Source organism: Aythya ferina, assembly GCF_964211825.1.
Source record: "Aythya ferina genome assembly, chromosome: 5".
Classification (NCBI taxonomy): domain Eukaryota; kingdom Metazoa; phylum Chordata; class Aves; order Anseriformes; family Anatidae; genus Aythya; species Aythya ferina.
Genome location: NC_140301.1, coordinates 18,214,574 through 18,235,770, shown reverse-complemented (window position 1 = coordinate 18,235,770; position 21,197 = coordinate 18,214,574). Strand labels below are relative to the sequence as shown.

Sequence of the window (21,197 nt, the reverse complement as noted above, 5' to 3'; positions counted from 1 at the left end):
GGGGAGAACAATCATGGTTGAGTAAACCTGATTGTTTACCTGCAGGATTGGTAAGGACAGAGGAATACTGGAGCATTAAAGATGCTAATTATTTTGATTAGTGGAGTATTTGGTACTTTCGAGAAGTTTAAAGAGTTTTGTTTTTGTTCAAAGCTCTAGATAGGCTAAGATAGTTTGAGGCTTTGGCAATCTGTGATGGAGTCACATTTGTGCCTTACCTCAGCTTTGTATGTAAATTGCAAAGTTATCCACTCAAAAGCTATCTTCTCTTTGGAAAACATTGTGTTTCAGTCATCTGCTCTTTATCTTGGTACAGGGTGAAGTCTGTCTCAGAGAACTCATCTCCACAGCAGCGGGTGACAGGCTGTGCTGCTAATTCCTGTGGGGAGTCCACCTGGGATGCTGGCACTGGAACATCTTCACTACCGCCCATTCCCAGGCAGGATTTCATCCCTTTAAGAGGACTGGCCGAGTTCCCACCTCTAATGTTGCAGTCTGCTTGAAAACTCAGACATCAATAAAGCCATTAAGGTAGGTGACATCTTCAGGCATTATTTACCTGTGAGGACTAAGGCCTGTCTTGCTTGTGTGTGAAAGTCAGACTCCTGATGTCAGTATGTAGCTTTGGGAGCTGTGATAATAGCCAGAGACCTATAATGCTTGTGCTTTTATCTTGTTGCATTTTAGTACAAAGGTCTTGCCAATATCTAACATACAGTGTTTCAGTATAAATTTATAATTATTTTTATTCACAGTAATATTGTCAATAGTCAAACTGAAATCAAAAGACCGGTAACGATTTGACTTTCCTGTCATTCTTGCCCATTTCAAAGATCATTCAAAATAAATTAAAAAGAATAAGTTAGTGAAATAGTATTATTATTTTTTTTTTTCAGAGGACACAGGCTCCCAGTTTCCACGAAAACTGCTCTGCAGCCAGCTGCTTCTGCAGCTGACATTTGCTTACTGAGCCAAAACCATATCTTAGGGCAGACCAGAGGGAATGTGTCTATTCTGGTTCCTGAGAAATGAAGCAGACAAGGGCTATTTCTAGTGGCCTTTCAGGTCCAGTGTGGGTGGCTGAGAACTTTCAATCAAAGTCCTCCCTTTCAAAATTGAACCCAATGATAGGAATTTTGAATAAAGCTCAAAAAGTTAAACCCGGAAAAGGAGGAGACTGAGACAGTTTGTTGTCATGAAACAAACATCTCCTTTTCCTGAAATACAGATATTATCTTCAAGAAATGAGAAAAGCAATGAATAAGGGAAACAACAAACAAAGAAACAAACAAAAACAGAAGAATGAATTTAAATATTGGAGGGCACTAAAATCTAGGGAAAGTGTCCTGGCTCCTTTTCTTCAAAATATTTTGATAGACTTCTGATAAACTAGGAAACTCAAAAAAAGCTGTCAGCTTGGGCCAACAAACAAATAAAAAATGCTTGCAGATGTGTGGAACGCTCTTTTTTTTTTTTTCTTGTCAAAGTTTACAATAAAATCCAGCCAGTGTATGTGACTATAGTAAGGGGGAGGAGGGAAAGGGGAAAGTAGGAAGACAGGGAAGGTCAAAGATTTTCAAATCTGGATGCCTTGTTCTAGGTTTTTAAATCTGTATTTCTTATACAAATTATTTTGAGAGAGGTTTATAAATTTCAGAACTTCCTCCCATACCACTTATGGTTGAATTTGTCTTCTTATGATGATCTAATCCAATATTCTTTATTCAGTGAAGGGAAACATCTACAAGCTATTTAATTTTTGAATAGCTTCAGTTTTGAATCCTTGCTTACCCTAAATAAGATCTGAAAGGTTTTCTTCTGAATGTTAGGGGATGAAAATTAAAGGGTAGATAAGCCTTAATATACATCTTTAATGGTAAAAGTGATACTGTGTTCCCGTTTGAAAGTTTTTAAAATATATATATAGTTGCAAAGAAAGAGGGGGAAACTCGTAGGTATTTCACTTTTTTTTTTTTTTTTTTTTTTTTTTTTTTTTTTTTTAATCAAAGACTAGCCATACATAAATTGCTACACAATGGAAATTCCATGCAGGGGTAGTGCCTAGACTTATATTGAACCATAGCATTTCATAAACTTGTAGAGCTAGGCATGAAGTGCTACTATTGGGAGTCTGCATCACTGAGTATTTGCTCACTTAAACCCCAGGGTAGAGGAGAAATTTTCATGGAGCTTATAGTGATTTATAATGGGAAGCATAGGCTTTTTCATAGACATTGTTCTCACTGACAGTGTAAAGAAAGAGAGCACTAAATCTCTTCTCATCATAACTAATGATTAAGTCAGCAGCTTTTTTGGCGAATACAGAATGCCCTTCTACAAAAACAAAGTATTCTATTGTGATGTATTACATTTAAGAAACCCATAAGTATCCCATAAGGCTATTGCAATATTTTTAACTAGATCTTCTCTCTTTGTCACCATATTGAAATAAATGGAATGTGTCAGACTGAGTAATGCTCTTTCAATAAGTTTTTAGGAGCTCACTTAGAAGTTTGGCAAAATATAAAGAAACGAGGAAAACTTTCTCAGGATCCTCTATGGCCTGAATGAAAGATTGGTCCATTAAGGAGAAAAGCTTATGCTGATGCTGACACTAATAAATGGGACGGGGAAGGATATTTCTGCTTAGTTTGGGCTACCTTGCTCCAAGTTGGCTGCTTCAAGTTGCCCTCTGAAATAAATCAGCCGGTTGATGATGATTCATTGCGTTACAAAGTTCCCATCAATATAATGGCAAAATCAGTTTTGTTTGAGTGTCCAAATGTGAACCCACCCTTAACTATTAGGAGTCAAAGGGCCAGCAGTCACTGAAAAATTAACTTTCCTGCGTCTGCTTTTCAGACCTGCGTTTGAACTATGGCATTAGGAATGCCTCTTCCTTTGGAGTGTCTTTCTGCCATTCACTCTGGATACTGAACTTGCTTTAACTTCGTACATAATGTGGAAGAAAATACTGTGGTTTTATTAGGCTGTTCCTTCTCCAGTGCTTTCACTTCAGTTGCTACCTCAGCCCTACTGAAGCCAGTGATAAAACTCCTACAGACATTGCCAGGGCCAGGCTTTTACTCTGTATTTTGACTCCTGAGGCAAATTTTGAGAAGGTGGACATTCAGAGTTATACCCGTCTTTGATTTTAAGTCCTTTTGTAGGCAATACCAGTACATTCGCTTTTATAAGTATGTTCCTATTTTCTATGTAAAAACACTTACAAAAATGCCTCCACAGTGCTCCTTCAATGGGAAAATTTGAAGTAGAAATATTGTGCAATGGGCAAGAATTGTTTTTAGCTGTGATGGTATCTCTCAGTAGTAGGGCTCAAGTGATCTTCATGTTGCAAGTGCAATGTTTGCCATACCTGCCATCTTTCATTCTTTAGAAAAAAAATCTAGATTAGTCAGAATCTGTTTTCAAGGGATGTTTCTCTTGTGACACTGACCTCACAGTGTACTCTTATATTAGATAGTTCAAACATTTCTGCAATGTTCAGAAACCTTGCTCAGTAAGTCCTTTTTTACCTCTCTGTAATACAGCCTTTCCTGAGTGTTATGTCTGGAATCCTAGCCACAGTTCACAAAAATTGCAGTTCGGTAAAGTGGGCCCTCTCAGACTTAGGAATCCTTCAGATTTCCTTTTTTTTTTTTTCCCCCATTGCCTCACAAAGGTCCTAGTCAAGAGTGGGATAGAAGGAAATCCCACTAGAGCCTAATAATGCTGCTTCTTTCCAGAGGGAGTCACTAGAAAGTAATTTATTTCTTCAGCATGCAACTGGAGGTACTCATTTATCAAAGGCTTGTGCACGCTGCTTCTGTGGCCTTCGTTATCCTAGGGACAAGGAACTAAGATTGTGACCCAAAAACTCTATTCCTACTGCCAGGCTAACCCTCGTTGTTCCTTATTTACCCAAGCATCAAATACTGGCCTACTGGACATATAAGGCTCTGTTCCTAGCTGGAGTTTGTGCAGTATTTACAAGGTATGAAAAGCCACAATTCTGCCTTTTCCTATCAGCACCAATAGGCGGGAGTACCACTATCAGCTGCATTCCTTTGCCTCCTGAGCCATGGGCAGCTCTGATTTTCAGACATGCTTTCCTTTTTTTTTTTTTTTTTTTTTTTTTTTTCTTTCCCTGCTCTTCTCTATTGTTTTGTCTTTCCCATCAAGGGAATTCGCCCTCAAGTTCAGATCACACACTTAGGAGACGCAGCGGAGAATTGGGCCTTTGTGAGCGTGTGAAGGATGCTTTCCTTGACCTGTCAGAGAACATATTTTACTTGATGAGAAAGAATGCTGGGCCAAATTCCTCTCTACTGTAAGCAGGCTGATAGAGGAGGACTTACATTAGGGATGAGCATGGCCTACTTTGTCTGGTGGAAGGTCTCCTAAGCAGACAACACTCATTTATTGTTTACAATGCATTGGCTGCTGTTTTAAGTGATGGTGGGTATTTGTACCAAACAATGCAAATAGGAAGTCATTTGTTTGTGAGGGCCTAATCCTGAAGGCCTTATTTGGAGTTTACTGAAGTTGAATTCAGCCTTTACTCAGATAAACTCCACATGGATTCACAAGGAGCTTGCCCCAGTGAGGACAAGAAGAGGACTGTGGGAGTGTGCTGCCTGTTTTTGGCCAAAGGACAAAGATAGTTTACGTTAAAAACACATACAGAAAAAATAGAGGCACACACAATTACTGACTATATGCATGCGGCACTGTACGTGTGCACACGAACACAATTGCACACTAATCTAATCAATACATTCATTTCTTATTAGGACATAATTACACATCCCAGGAGGCTGGAACAGAAAAGTCCCATTAACCCCTCATGCCCTTTTCAGCTTTCCTCTGCCTTTCCATCTAACAGACCCCTGTGTCACTCCACTCATTAGCAGTTACTGTCTATGACATTGTTACATAAATAAGGATGTCGACCTGTCAGAATGGGTCACCCAATTCAAGGGTGATGATAAATATCTGTCCCTCTGAATTAGGCCAAAGACACCAGAGTACAGGACAGCTACTGTTGATTATTGGATAGTTAATGTATAGAGGACAAAAGGTGCTGAGGCCTGGTCACTTTTTGGATCATTAATATGGATTTAGGCCTATTGTTAAAAAAAAAAAAAAAAAAAAAAAAAAAACACACATACAAAACTAGGTTAGCAAGAACATGCATAACTTTCAGTTTGGGATTGAATATATAGCTGGTGGGTGGATTTATGGTACTAAAGGTGTGGCTTTCACATGAAATTAATGGTGCTTTTAGATATGCCAACACAGTATTTTGGGGTCAGTCTGAAAATGTTTTGTATTCCTCCATGCTTACAGCTGAAATGTAAGTAAAAGGCCTGGTGGATGCCTTTAAATAAGCCAAGATGACCCCAGGAAGCAGGATATACAGTAGAGCAGTAGTCAGCTCAGAAGCAGCTAGAGAGCTGCTGAGGCATATCACATGGCTTGCACTGAAAAACATCAGTTATTGCCAAGACTCTTCTCTGAAACTCTGCTTTATTTTCAAAACACCTTTTTCTACTTAAATAATGAAGGGACTGGAGAGTCTGTAACCTCAATTCATTCATTCAGCGATTACTATCTTCACTTAGTGACAGATTATTCCTTGCAGGTAGCACTTAAGTGTGATGCAACACACTGCTTTGATTTTAATAGCAGATAATGTAAAAATATCAAAGCAGTTTTGTAGACAGAAGCTCTTGCCATTCTAAATAAGGACAAATTAAGACTCTTTTCCAAAAGACTCAGTACTGTATCTCACTGAAAATGTTAAGTGCTGGGCAGGAACATCCCTTAGGATTTGTTTATCTAGAAGTCTAATCACAGCACCCACAACTTTCCCTGAATTCAAGGGCTCAGTGTCTCATAGGCTCAGACTGCGTTATCATTCTTGAAAATCTATTGCAACAGCTTGATCTGAATAGAAGATCCAGTCTGGAAGGGAGTTAAGTCCCCTGTAAAGAAGTCAGCGTATGTACAGCATATCTTTGCAGAACCAGGCCCTTTGATTAATTTTACTGCACTCACCCCTACCTCTGTGCTTTGTTACATCCTTTACCACACTGTCAGAGGTGTGGCCACAGCATTTTCCTAGAGCAAGGCTCTGACAGCTGGTAATACCAGCACACGTGCCAAGTCAGTAGTGTGAAGTAGCTGTAATTCTGTGTTTCCCTCTCCCTAATTTCCTCCTCCCTCAGGGAGCAACTGTTGCAAGGAGTATCCTTGTTTTCCTGGCACACTGGTGCATGGAAAAGTTCTGCTGGTTGTAGTCAGAAATCTCAGTCTCACCAGCAGTGCCAGACGGCAATCTCCTGAGCGCAGGAGGATCAACAAGTCAGCTCCAGTTTGCGAAGACACTGCACCAGTCCTGCAGTGCTGATTTGAATAGAGTCTGTGTGTTCTGGCTTATGGGGTGGGTTCACATCCTTATCCAGGCTTGGCTATGCAAATCTAGAGAAGGAAAACGCAGGCTGGTCAGAAATAGGGATACTTGCAGCTCCCAAATTTGCCTTGCTGGGGTGATGCCCAAGGGACTCTCTGCCAGCTCTTCGGAAAGTGTCTTTGTGTTGAATCAGTGTTGGTAGGCAGGAAATCCAAGCAGATACAATTGTGCTTTGAGCTCAGTAGGGACTTCCTTTTAATTTGTCAGATAGGTGGCTCAGTAAAAAGGTATGAGGGAGGGAAGGAGCAAGAAGAAACTAGCCAGAATACTATTCTTAACAGACACATTAGAAAAATAATAATAATTATTATAATTTTTTAAAAAAGTCTGAAAGGTGCAATCTGTTGGCTGGGTAAAGCACCTATCTTTATCTTCAAGTTCAAACTCCCCAGTGAGAGCTGTAGCATCCCTTGTCCCAGAGGGCTCTGAATTTCAATGAAAGAGGAAACATAAGTTTTCAAACCCTCTGTGGAGAAAGATGGTCTAATGTATTTTAACAAACTTAACAATAGTCTCCAAACATGGGTGTTCCTGAGGGCTGCCATTTTGACTAGCACACCAATGTTTTAGCAATGCACACCAGCCGTTGCAATTTGACTCAAGAAACAAACTCTGGAGCTGTGGATGATGTGGTAGCTGTGCTGGCAGACTTATATCCTCAGTGGATGAGACCCAGCAGGGAATGTCTGGTGAATCTTGTGCATAAATTGTCTATCAACACTCTACAAGGCTTATCAAAAGGATTTAGAGACACGCTGTTCCTAAATCTATTTTTCCCATTCAAAGTGCAGTCACACATACTGTTTTGTTTAACTGCACTAGATTTTGCTATTTTATGATCATTATTGATAAGGTTCATACTCCTCCATGAAATTATTTCTTAGAATTAATTTGCCATAAAGGGTTTGTCTGCGCATGAAACGGCAGCTGTGCATCTGCTGGAATATACAAGGTTTTCTCTGTTTGAATAAAACTGCCCTTTACTCTGCAAGCTGAAGTCTCTGAGGTCTAAAAGTCATTGGGAAAAAAAAAAAAAAAAAAGTCAAACTTCTTGTATCCTTATAACAACCAAAATTTGAAGATGTTTTGATCAGGTGTTTCCTCTATGCATTTTCTCTAACACATTGAAGATGATGTTATAGGAAGGACAAGGTTATTGCATGGCTTGGAACTGCAGAGCATAGTGAAGTTGCTTGCTAATCCCTGTGTTTCTTAAAGGCACATATCTATCAGCCTTCTGACTGACCTCATCAGACATTCTCAGATATCATCACCTATTCCATTATAATGACAGATTTGATAGTTTATGGGAAATCTGTTAGAATCATACTTCAGGAAAATATATTAAGTTACATTACTTCTTTGGTTATTTCCTAAATATTTCTTAGTAACAGGATGGCTGTATTAGTTTGATGCCTATCAGAAACCAGGGGAAACCATGTCAGTTAAGTAAGTTTAAAAATGAAAATATATTTCTTTCCTTTTTAAGGTTGATTGTAAAAAGCCTTGTGCATACACACATGCCACATTTATAAAAATAATTCCTAACACCCTCTAAAAAAGTCTAATCATAATATCTCAAATATGTAGCCAATATATATGGGATTATTTTGCAGCAGTGGGTTAAGCATATTGCTGGCAAGGAACTCCAGGATACGATGATATAAATTCACAGGAACAGTGCTTGCTAATGCAGTAAATGACGACAGCTGCTATAACTGCTGAACTAAAAGGGAGCTCTATCCAAGAATAATGAATATTTCTCATTGCATTTCAGAAGTGCATGCTTTGCACATGTGAATTTGGGTCTTAACTCAGTCAGCCCTATGAATCCCTCAGTTTACTGCATAGTAGCATTAAGATGAGCTAATTAAATGTCTAAAGATAATTGTGTGCATCCAAGCAAGGCAGCCCCAAGTAGCAAAATCCTCAGCAAAGTCTCAGGCTGGATCAGGCAGAGCCGCCTGCAACGCCTCAGCTCTGTGGGGCTCGCCCAGCCTGCTGAGGGCATTGGTGCTCCTGCCGTAAACGTGCCTGCTGCCACCACTGGGGCAAGAAAGCCATTCAGCTTCCCATTGCCATGTGTAACAGTCTGGCTGCTTGTGCTGGTGGTTTTTGTGCTGTGACTACCTTTCCAGCAGGAATTGGACTGAGATCACTGGCTTATTCCAGTCTAGCCACTGAAAGGCTGCCTGTTTATTAAAACCATACTCCCTGTGAAATGCATCTTTGTCTATGAAATGGCATGACCATTACATAATAAGTTTGTGATTTATGGCTGTCAGATAGTGTGTTTGCAGTAGGCAAAGCAGTAAGTCTTGAGGGACCAGGATTTGCTAGCCCAAGGCCGTCCATCTCCAGGAACTTTCATGCTTGCTTTCTCCATTGAAACACAGTAATTGATGGGACTTAGGTTCTTGGAAAGTGAACACTGCTATTTCCATCAGTGAATGAGGCAATCCCAAACCAGCAGAAGCATCTAAAAGTGTACCTAGACACCTGCCAGGGGTGATAAGGAAAGCTACCTGGGTTATCTCTAGAGCTCAGGTATTGGAAGCAGTCTAACTGTGGTAGGCTGGAGCTCCATGGACATTTATTTTCCTGACTGAGAATTGCTTGAGGCTCTGGTTCCACAAACACCTCTCTCTGTGGCAATTCTGGCTCCAGCAGGTCATGCTGCCACCGCCAGGGCCGTTTGCGGCGGTCTCTACACTGCCCTCCTTGTTCTGCACGGAGGGGTGGCAGCAGGATGGGAGCAGGCAGCAGCGAGCCAGTGGGCATTGCCTGCTGACGTTGACTCCATGTCCTGGAGAAATGTGTGTGTAACCACAGCCCCAGCGGCAGGATGAATAAGCTTATGTGGGAGCCTGTGACTAAATCATTCTGGAAAATAGGCTATAGGCTCTTTTGAAAACGTTACCTATTGCTGGTAGGGACTAGAGGTCTTAAAGGAAAGGCAAAAGGCTATTGAGTGTACTTCTTAAATGTATAGCGTTGTGTATCAAAGAAATCATCAGCACAGCTGCTGCTAGCTGGAAGATGTGAACTTTCTCAGCAAGTAATTGATGGCCGTAGAGATTACACTGGCCTCTCTAAAGTAGTCCCTGGTGTTCATCTGATCAGTGCCAAGTACAGTAGCAGTTGGTCTGCGTGCCAAGAACCTCTCTCTTCTGTTACCTGGGTTAAGCCTATTCCCTGAATGCAAAAGTAACATTTCATAAGTATTGAAGCCCAAGCAAAATTTAAAGAGAAAAAAAAAAAAAAGTGGGTGTCAGAAAGTTTAAAAAAGAGGTCTAATGTGTTATATCAGTTTGTCTGATAATTCTGGCTGTGAACTGTTGCTTGCTCATTGATAGTGTGTTGTGGAAGTTTGCAATGTCTGAGAAGAGCAGACAAAGCTAAATTCCAGTGAGTAAATAATCCAACCAGCTCCATACCAGTCAGGCTACAAATATTAGTACCCATTGGCATGCGTGATACCAGCGTGTTATCAGCTGATGTCATTAAGGTGTGATGCAGTAAAATACCTATATGACTCTGTGTAAGTACCATTATATACATGGTTAGTGAGCAACACCCCACACAACCACTCCCGCCTGCATACAGGTGCCCACCCAGCTCCATATATTGTATCTTGAAAACCTTCCCTTGCAAGTTTGCCCCTATGTGGTATGACAGAGAAACTTCCACTTTTGCACTAAACCCTGGAAATTAGGCACTGAAGAAAGCGAAGGCGTATTGCCTTCTGTCGTTGGTCTGTCATTGGTTTGACAAAGGAAGGTGACAAGAGGCTGATACTTGTTAGCCTTTTTACAATATAAATCTGCCATTCATCACTGTCCCTATTGCGAGGACTCCAGAACTGTGTCTTGAGCAGGCAGGGCCGTGTACTGAGGTGATGATTGTGGCTGGCCTTCACCAGGACCAGCAACCTCTGTCAGGAGTTACTTCTCAAGCTGTCTTTTACCAAAAAGAAAAGCAAGCAAAACCCTTGAAGGTGAGATGTGGAAAACTTTGTCATGCCTGTGGCCAAGCACCCCACTCTACAAGCTCATCAGATGTCCCCTGCTAACTTGGTGCTTCCTGGAAGGCTTTTATAGCGTGTGGGTGAGGTGCTGGTGGTGAACAGCCTGCATGTTTTTTACTGAATTGGGCTTAAACGCAGTAGTAGTGGACACTGGAGGTACCAAAGCCACTATCAATCTTGTTATCAACCTCTTCTGCTGCTGTGGCCATTTTTCTGTCATTTTTTTAAAGTGCATGTGGTAATCTAATTAATAATTGTGCTTATTATGGTAGTGGAAGCAGACAAGTGCTGTGGGATAGATGTCCTTCCTATCTCACTGCAGGACAAGCAGGGCAACGTGGCATTCCTCAGCATCAGCTGGGCCCCATTTTTGGCTGGGGTGTAGGAAGTGTGACCTGAACAGGGAAAGGGGCAAAGAAGATGAGAGGAGAAAGGAACAACAGGCGTGTCCTGAAGCTGCTGTGAAGACAGGGAGGGGGCGAGGAGAGAAGGTGAACCAGGCCGGAACTAGGCCCCAAACCTCATAACTGTGGAAAGCTCTGTGGCTGTCACAGGTTCTCGCTTTAGCTGCCACTTCTGGTGTACTCAGCATAATTTTACGGACAAGTCTTTGCTAATTACGCTTTGTTTTTTCCTGTTACAATTTTTGCTAAGCATGTCCAGAGAAGGGCTACGGAGCTGGTGCAGGGCCTGGAGCACAAGTCCTGTGAGGAGCGGCTGAGGGAACTGGGGGTGTTTGGTCTGGAGGAGGCTGAGGAGAGACCTCATTGCTCTCTACAGATACCTGAAAGGAAGGGCTGGGGAGCTGGGGGTCGGCCTCCTCTCACAAGTGATAGGACTAGAAGGAATGGCCTCAGGTTGTGCCAGGGGAGGTTCAGGTAGGAAATGAGGAGACATTTCTGCTCAGAAAGAATTGTGAGGGATTGGTGACACCACCAGGGAAGTGGTGGTGTCACCATCCATGGGGATGTTCAAGGAAAGGTTGGACGTGGTTTAGTCAGTGACATTGGTTGTAGGGGTATGGTTGGACCAGATCATCTTGAAGGTCTTTTCCAACCTTAATGATTCTATGATCACGTTATGGCACTGGGGTAGTAGGCAAATTTCATACTGTGCTGCAAAAGCATTTTTCCTAAATGTCGTGGCTCATAAGAGCCTGCAAGCCTACCTGCCATAGCAGCAGTTAGGAGACCCACAAAAAAGCACCACAAACAGGAGGACTGATTTCTCACTGTATAAAGTGTGCGTGACAGGAGCAAAGCAGATCAGCCATTGGGGAACAAGCAAAACCAGAATTTGAGAAATTATTATTTTCCAGGCAACAGAGCCAAGTTCAGATTCTTTCAGGCTCTGATTCCATTTACATTGATCAGAAAATACCTGCTCTCCCTGAGGTGTGTGATTTCCATTGTTGAATTACAAACTTATGCACTCAACCATATGGCCCATGTCCCCCTGACCCCACCAGGAACAGTTACATAGCTTCTGTCAGATCTGGCTTGCAGGGTTGGGCTGGTGGGATTTCCAGATTTGGGAAAAGTTTCTGCTCCATGACCCCACCTTTTTGCAGCCCTTCTGGTACGGACAGAAGCACATCCTTTCCCAGCACTTGTGTCCAGCGCTGGATTTCTCACTAACACAACAGAGAACAGAGTTGGCCTCTTAGACTTTGGTTTGCCTGCATTTGTTTTTGCAGATTCAGTGTACATGTTTTGTCAGCAAGCAGGACACACAGACTCGCAGGATGCGCACGTATGAGCACTCGTCGCTTACATGGGCTCATACTGTATTGTGAACATGGCTAAACCACAGCAATTAAGATTTAGCTTAATGGCCAGTAATGAATTTAACTGTTCTGTTTCGTAGTAGAGGAGTTCACAACTCCATCCATTAGCAACCTTCTGAATTACCACTGCAATTTTTGAAACTAAAGGCATTTTGGAAATAAATAAATAAATAAATGAAAGAGCATCATTAGTTCAAACTATTAATTTTCTGCTCTCCTTCAGCTTTAGTATACTTCTTGTTTAGAGACAGACATGTATGTACACTTGCATACACACACATGCACAGATACATATATGGGTGTGTAAATATATATATATAATATGTATATATAAAATATATACACGTGTGTTCCATTTATATTCCCGTATATGTTTGCCTGGAACATACAAGAAATGTCAGCGTGTTTGTAGTTCTCTAAAATGTTTTAGAGCTCACCAGTGATACATCATTACTGATGATTTATTCTTATTAGAGAAGTGTCTATAGAACCTAACCTAACAGCTTAACTGCCTTAAGCAGTCTTCAGAAGGTTCCTAGTTTGATGCAAATGCTTTAGAAAGGAGGTGAGGAGGAATATAGATGTAAGGATTACAAAGCAGACTAGTGTTTTAGCTGGAAATAAAGTTTGGTGTCCTGACTATTACCTTTTGGTTCCTACTGGCTTCATGTATTGCTCTGTGATGAATCATTTGTCACCAGCAGAATTTGTCTGAATTAATATTATCACAGATCTCTTTGATGCTCAGTCCTGTAGGGCTCCATGCACTTGATGGCAGCCTTCATAAACTCTTCCTGCTCTACTGAGTTTCAGACAGTGAATTTCTCCCGCTCATGCTGTGATCAGATGAGACCGTGCTTTTCCCTCAGCACTCAGTCCAGGGTCCCTCTGAGTTCCAAAGATGTGAGTTGACTTTTATTCCGATTATTTGTCATTTTCACATGCTTCTTCATTTCCAGGTTCCAGAAGAAGCTTTAAGAGGAAGTGCCAGAACTTTGTTAGGGAAAGACTGCAGTACTTTTAGTCCCTGAGGAGGCCTGGCAAGATTATAAAGATAGCAGTGTGCTCTGAAGAAGACTGAGAGGTGGAGGAAGCAGACAATATGGAAAAGTTAATTGGAAGAAGGAAAAGTATAAAAGAGGTACAGTGCATGGGAATGTAAAGAGAAAGGAAATGAATGATGAGAGAATGTGAGTCTTCTCTGGTTCAGTGTTATGATATCACTGTCTGCATTTGTCACATAATTTAAAAGTGACCTGCAAATGATTATTTTTATTACATTTATGTTTTTCATCACTTCTTGATGACTTAAAATGAAAGCTTGAAAGAGTTCACAGCTTGATTTTTTTAATATACTCACTGTTGTTGTTCTGTATCTCAAGCATTTTGGATTCACACAATTCTTGCCAGCACAATTAAATTAGCTTAGATTGATTTTGATACATTAATGTCTCCTACAGACACCCAAACCCTCATCAGCATCTGGGGGACACACTTCAGTTGGTGCAGTCATTTTCAATAGATTTAGTTTCTGTCCATAGGAAATAGATAAACTGGCAAAGCATTTGCTGTAGTACAGACCTTCAAAATATCAGGAAGACAGAGATGAGGGAAGCGGGAGAGGGTGGAATTTTACAGGCAAAACTTACATGTGCTAAAAAAAAAAGGGAGGTTTGGGGGAGATTTATTTCCCTGCCTCAATTCCCTTTGCAGCTCACCTTTAAAGGAAAATATTTTTAATGCACATGTATTAAATGTACTCATGTTCAGTTATGATTGTTTTTTAATGAATAGGATATTCATTACATATAAGCATATTGAGCTTACAGAAACAGCTGGAAAAATAGTGTAAGCATTCCTTACACATAAGTGAAGAAACAAGTATGTATGTCTGTGTGTTTATGTGTATATGTGCATATATATAAAAGCCACACAGCATATTATCTGAGAGAGAGCCCTCACAAGGACATGGATGACATGCATGATGGAATTAAAATGACAGAGCGAGAGGTGAAAATAAATCAAAACATCAAACAGAAAAGGAACAGAAGAGAAAATAAGGAACAAACTGAGAGGAAGTTATGCTAAAAACTGGCTATATTCCATGTTAATTCAGATTTCCAGATTAAGACAAACCAATTTTGTTATTCTGTTTGTTTTTTTTTTTTTTTTTGCTCTTGCATTGAAAACAGATACACTACAATTCAAGGAGTCATTTAGATATGTGCTTAACTTTAAGCATATAAATACTCCCAATGAAGTTGTTTTATTGACTATTCAGAAAAGCCACAATTAATAAAGATGTTTACTGTCATTAAAAAAATCACCAAGTCGTATGTTAGTAGAGAAGGGAAAATAGCTATTACATGTATATATTAATATATTTACTTATATATATGGAGAAAAGGAAGCCTGTAGCAATACATATGAGTGAGAGGCTTAAAACTGCAGAATAATAATAAAGGAAACATAAGGAGAACAGGCGGATCCATGTCCACCAGGATAATTTTTAAATTTATTAAGAAGAAAGCCTGAACAATATTATTCTTTTTCACTACCTTAAAATAGTAGAACAATACAGTAGAAGTGATAGAACTGGCTTTATTTCAGAAAAATCCGTATCATATAATGAGTATAGTGGTCATAAATGTTTTCCTTTCCAACTGTAAATCAGGAGCTTAAACCCAAAGTACTGAAATTAGTGTTAAAATCAAGATATTCACACACCTGTATCCAGGAATTTTAAATGAGCTGAATGATTTTGTGGAGTGCCAGTGCTTGCAGTAGATATCAACTGTGTATAATCTTCCAGAAACACTAAGTGGCAAATACCAGCTATGTTGTTATTAAAAGGGAGCTGTCAAACAGGGAAGTAAAAGTTACATTACTTCTGCATTTCTCTATAATAACATAGTGAAGATTAAGTAGGTTCTGAATTTCTACAAATTTTAAAATCAGTGAGTAGTGCTGAAAGATATGCGCTAGTTTGAGTAAGAATCCGTTTAGGAAACCCTGTAGAATACACTGCATTGGGGGTAGAAATATGGGACAAATGTGCACATACTTATGTCCAACTTTCTGTTGTCAATAACTGACTATCTGAAGAGGCTTCCTACTCAACATGCTGATCTTGGTATGTCCTGAAGTGTATTTTTATGTTTTCTTTATGTCTTGTATTGCAAAGTCAGGATCCTAACTCAGCTTTTGCTGTACCACCAGCAGCACACATCAGGGTGACAGGCTGTAACTTGAGCTGAAGTCACTGATGTAAATTTTGTGTTGGATAATCTAAATGGAATGTCCTGTATGAATCTGCAAAATTAAGCATGTCTTCTTTGACCTAAACTAATACAAATTCAGTAATGAGAAACAATGAATACAACAATTTTCCATGGTGGAATAGATGCTTGGTTCTCATTGCTTGTGTTCCCTGTGTTGATGCAATGCTAATGCACCTATTACTTTGTGAAAAATTATCTTCCACAAAAACTGTTTTTTACATGTATACAACATATTGTTTTATTGTCTCAATGCCTTCCAATTTTGAGTGTCCTTATTTTTGCAACAGCACTGTGAGAGAAGGTTTTGTGACTAATTTTGGATCCAGATAGGTGGTTTCTTACTAGAGGTAATCAATGAAACCTCACTGAGGCCCAGAGATCACCCATTTGTAATGAATAATCAAAAGGTTGTTCCCTCCAGAAGACGCTGTGCTTAAGCTGATGTAGAATATCAAAGCTGAGGCTGAGACTGGACTGTGACTGATCTTTACATACCAGTGCAGACAGCTCCCAAGAGAAAACCATTTAATCATTCTTTTGTTTTTTCTTAACTGCACCATCACTTACTCATGCTAACAATCATGACATTACATAGAACATCACCAATATTCCTTCACTTGCAAGCTTCATTGAAGCTGAAGGTAATTGACACTTGGTCAGACCTTCAGTAACTGAAATATTTTTCTCCATTGTGTTAAAAAGTATTCAAGTGAGCCAAAAGCTAATGGTACCTTCGTTCTTTGGTCTTCCCCAAAATCTGATAATCTAAAGAAGGAATAGTTAATGTTTCTCAGCTCATTGTTCATTACCTTGAATGGAATCATGTAGATTTACAAACTGATGAGTATATCATATGTTATGATATCAAGTATATCAAGTATCATATGGAGAGATCAGAAAAATGAGGATTGTAGTTTGCAGGTAGAAAGCTGTGTGGGATCTTTTGGGTTCAATATGATGAGTTAAGGTTTCTAAATAGGCTTCCATTATCTTCTGAAGAAAGACAAGTAAAAATACTATTAAGAAGAGATAAATTTAAAGGAACAATGTTGTCATTTATTTCCTGGCATCTTCCTTTAACATATGCATTAGGGTTCAAAATAGAATGTTTATAAAAAGTAGAGCTTTTCCTTTGTGTCTGCACTTAGATTGGCTCTAGATTGCCAGATAAATTAAACAGCTGTTGAAAAAGCTTTTTGTGGATGTAGACAGCTCACAGCAAGTTGATCTTCATTTTTTTTCAGAACTTACTGCCTATCAAAAACTGGAGGAGTTTTTTAAAAAAACTAAGCAAACGAATCCAAAGATACAAAGAATTATAGTTGTCAGTTTGGGCTTCTAATTGCCTAGTGTACTTGGCAAGAGCAAACACAGAGCCATATCATTTGATATCTTGAACCATAACCTGCAATAATCCATACTCCTTAATCCTTCATATAGCTGTTGCTATGTCATCACAATTTATTTTAAAATGGTATTCTCTAGTACTTATCTCAGTCCTAATCATTCATATTAATGTTAGCATTAGAGTGAATTAGGGCATTATTTGCCTAATATGTGCCATATGTGACACTTAAGTACTTGTAAGTAATTGCATATGAGAGAAGACAGCATTAAATGTGAATGGCAGATACAGTATGAAAAATGGAAGAGACTAATATTAAACTTTTAACAGAAATAACTTCAGCAAAACTTTCCCACAGGCAACAGTACTCTGATATTTTTAGCTTTTTGAGGCCAATGTATGTTAAGGCTAGCATTCACTGCAGTGGGAAAATACACAATTTCTATTATGGGGCAGTCAGAATAACAACATACTGATGATACACTGGTATAAAATATGTAATTATCTCGCATGCAAAAGAATAAATCACATAAACTGTTTACAGTAGGAATTGTGAAAGGACAATGACACATTGTTGTCTTATTTGTGTAGCAAGGATAAAGTTTGGCTTCTAAAATTGCAAAATCTAATTTGTGGTGTTTATGTGATGCTTCCTGCAAGAAGACCGTGATAAGATTTTTTACTTCTAATAAATTAGGTTAGATATTAGCTAAGTTCAAATGAGAGATAGAACTGGATAAAAATAGAAAGATGTTAACTTGGATAACATCTTGTGTTCCTTCATGTTGTACCATTAGACTAAAATTATACAGAATAGTTCTGCTTTCCCATGCAGCTGCATCTAACTGCAGTTTTCTTCCTAGAACCATTACTGTACTGTAATTCACAAGTTGCAAGAGTCATAACCATACCAGAAGTGAATTCAGACTCTTTGAAAGCTATGCATGAAATGATGGAAACAGAAACATTATGGATTATTATTACAAAACTAGTAGTCCATCATACTAATAATGAATAATAATTCAGAGAGCAGGCATTGTGTGTCCTCATCTATCACCATATATAAAAATAGTTTTAATTGATAAGCCCCGTCTGTTCTGCATGCTATTATTGTATCACTGTAAGTTTTTAAAATAGGGTGAAATCAATATTTTTTGTCTGTCCTCCCTGGTAGCAAAGAAAGGCCTAAGCTTTAGGATTAGTGGGCAGATACGAGGAGGATTTCTTTCTTTGTGATACAAATCTGTATTAATTGATTTTTCTTGATGTGGATTAATTGCAGCTCTTTATTAGGAATAATATCACAAATAAACTATAGACCGGTATAGATTGCTAAGCCTAGATTTCAACTGAATGAGGCTAATCAATATCTAAGTCTGTAATTTAAAGCAATTCATTAAGGCCTCGGGAAAAGCTAAATAATATACGTGAGAAATGTCTCATCTGGAGCCTTGAAGGGGTTTCTCTCTCAACAGAATAAATACGTTTGTAATATACAATTATTGCAGATTAAGTTTGCTCAACTGCCTTTTGTTTGCCAGCTATTATGCCAGGGGGACGGAGGAACACTCCTGCAGCTCAGGCAGTGGTAGCAGCATCCTGACAGGCCAGAGCCTCTCCGTTTACCATCAGGCTTTCAAGTCAGATGAGGACAGCTCTCATAGGCATTGCAATACTTCAAGATTCTGTGTTTTTTTTTTTTTTTGGTAACTAAAGAGCTGATATTTTCATTTTAAGAAATCACAATGTGCTATATACTTGCCTTGTCTTCTGATGGCCAGAGCTAGACAAGAACAAGTATACTTCAGTTTTGGCCAACATGTCTTTGGCCAACGTCTTTGGCCAATATGTTCAGTTTTGGTACAAGTGGTACCCACTAAGCACAGCACGCAAACCAGTGCTGTGCAAACAAGGAGGGAGGTGCGTTGTGGATGCCAGCCTCTGGTTCCCCCCTGAGGGATTGTCCAGCCAGGGTCCCTCAGTGGCCAGCTGGCTGTGGCTTCTGCTGAGGGCTTGCTCACTGCCCTTGAGTGCTGGTTCCTTGCCATCAGCCCTGTACCTGCAAGCTTCTCTCAGGAGAGTCCCCAGCTGGGACTCTCAGAATCACTTGTACCTAAAACGTGAACCCACATAGGATTAGTTGTCATTAATACTGTATAGTAGATATATACTGTATAGTAGATACATTTTGTGTCTCATAGGTCACTAGGAACTTTCCATTACTTCAGATAGACCGTAATTAGACAGTAATCACTTATGATTTGAGGGTAAAGTTGGCAAATAGTTATATAAAAAAATAAACCTTTGTGCTTGTGGTAATTTATATCCTTCATGTACATCCATGCAACATGTGTAGCAGTGTCTGTACTGCCATTGTTTAACAAATTTCAGATATACGTAACAAATTTGTTCAGTCTCTGACTAGAATGTTACATTCACAATTCTTGCTCTCAATTTAGAGAAAAGTACAGTTCAGGTTCTGATCTGAAGCATCCATTTAATGATAAATACATGAGCAAATATTATTAAATTTACTACTAATAAGTAACCTTCAGGGAATTATTTTAATAACTTGTAGTGACTGTGTATTATGCAAGGTGAATTTCAAGGTTCTGTGACCTAAGAACTTGCAGCATATAAGCTGTATCATAAAAGAAGGGAAGTGGATGAAGCACTTGATTAATATGATTACTGTAATACTTGAGATGGATCCTAGGTTTAGAGGCACTAAATGTAAGACCTAGGATAAAACACCTAAATCCATGCAACACAATGAACAAAGAAGATAAATTTCATAATAGCACTGTAATGAGAACTACATTTTGAAAATACCCTTACATATTGGCATATGATCTTCCTGGGCAGGTGTGTGGGTAAGATAGAAACAGACTTCAAGCATATACTGGTAGTTCTGACCAGTTCAAATTTTAGCATTTACCAAGTTCATCAAGTTCTTGGAGGCTGAAAAGGAGATAAATTCCCTTAGTAGTTCCATGAGTGCTACATTTAACAAAGAGTTTCCTTGGCGTTGCTTAAGGAAATCGGTTTTAGAGCTAGAAATCCCAAATTCTTGGTGCTAGTTACAGGTTTCAGTGAAGCTACAGCAGGGATAAATGCAGCAGAATAAGCCAGGCAAAACATTCTGTCAGCTTTCTGGTGTCCATATACTGTAAACCAATGCTGTTATTGCTTTTAGGCTTGTTCTCTTTTTCCTTTACCTAGGCTAGTATCTGTCCTCTTTATCCGTCATAGATCTTAAGGAAACCTTAATACCACCTTGACTTCCAGCTCTGGAGCCTGTATTTTGCTCCAGTGGAGATAATAGTTTGACTCCCTGAAGATACGAGTGCTGGAGCCGTAGGCTATTAATCCGCGTGCAGTGAAGATAAGCTAACCAGGTTTTTGTCAATGGTTAAATGACTTGACTTTGACTTCTGGTTCCCATATAAATGATTTGTCCTTGTCTTCATGTTTAATTTTCTTTTAACTGCTCAGTTCAAAGTAGCCTTAGCTGAACTAGCTAACCACTTTTTACAGGAAAGGCTTAGCATGCTGTGGGACAGATTTTCAGGCAGACTGAAGTTCTTTTACACTATTATGTGTTTATTTACACTATTAAGTGAAATCTTAAATTTTCATTGAGTTTGAATCCCTTTTTACAATACTAAAGATGTCTAAAGGAGGGTAGTGTATTTGATTACTAGGTATACTTAATTGCTATAGAAAAAATGCTGTACATAATTACGTTATGAAAGATGTCTTAAGACACAAATTTCTTGCTTCTCATTTGTTCACATTTCTTATACTCTTTCTCAACTCCATATTGCTTCTACCACTGCAACACCGTAAATCAAGGCCTAAATCCAACGATATGTAGAAATGGTAGAGCACAAATGCATCCTGGATAGATCATTCTTGCATCTGACAGCTAACAAAGTCGAGAGAATAAACACCATAATAAGTCCCTGTGCCCTCTCTCTGGCTTAGATTATCTGGAGGCCATCTGAATAAACTCTCAGCTGAAACAGGAAGCCCTGGGACTAGATCTTTCACCTTCCTTTGATTGTCATATTGCAATTGTTTTCATTTTTCAGTGACGTCAGCACACTTGTTCATTGATGTTCCATTTTGGCCTTGACTGTGCCAGATCCACCCAGAGAAATCAGAAGCCAAAAACACAACAGGCCTAAATTAAGAGGGCTTTCCTTAAGGCATCCTTATATATAAGATCCTGAGGAAAGATACAGACAATGATGAAGTTTTGTATAACCATTGTTAAGAAA

General features: G+C 39.3%; 1 long non-coding RNA gene across 1 annotated transcript in view; it reads left to right on the top strand.

Moving 5' to 3' along the window:
• The first annotated feature begins 322 nt into the window (after nt 1–322).
• LOC311437237 overlaps nt 323–21,197 on the top strand; it is an 85,479-nt gene continuing 64,604 nt past the window's right edge. The window contains exon 1 of the long non-coding RNA XR_014693384.1: nt 323–531. This is a non-coding gene — a long non-coding RNA (uncharacterized lncRNA). The remainder of the gene's footprint in view (nt 532–21,197) is intronic.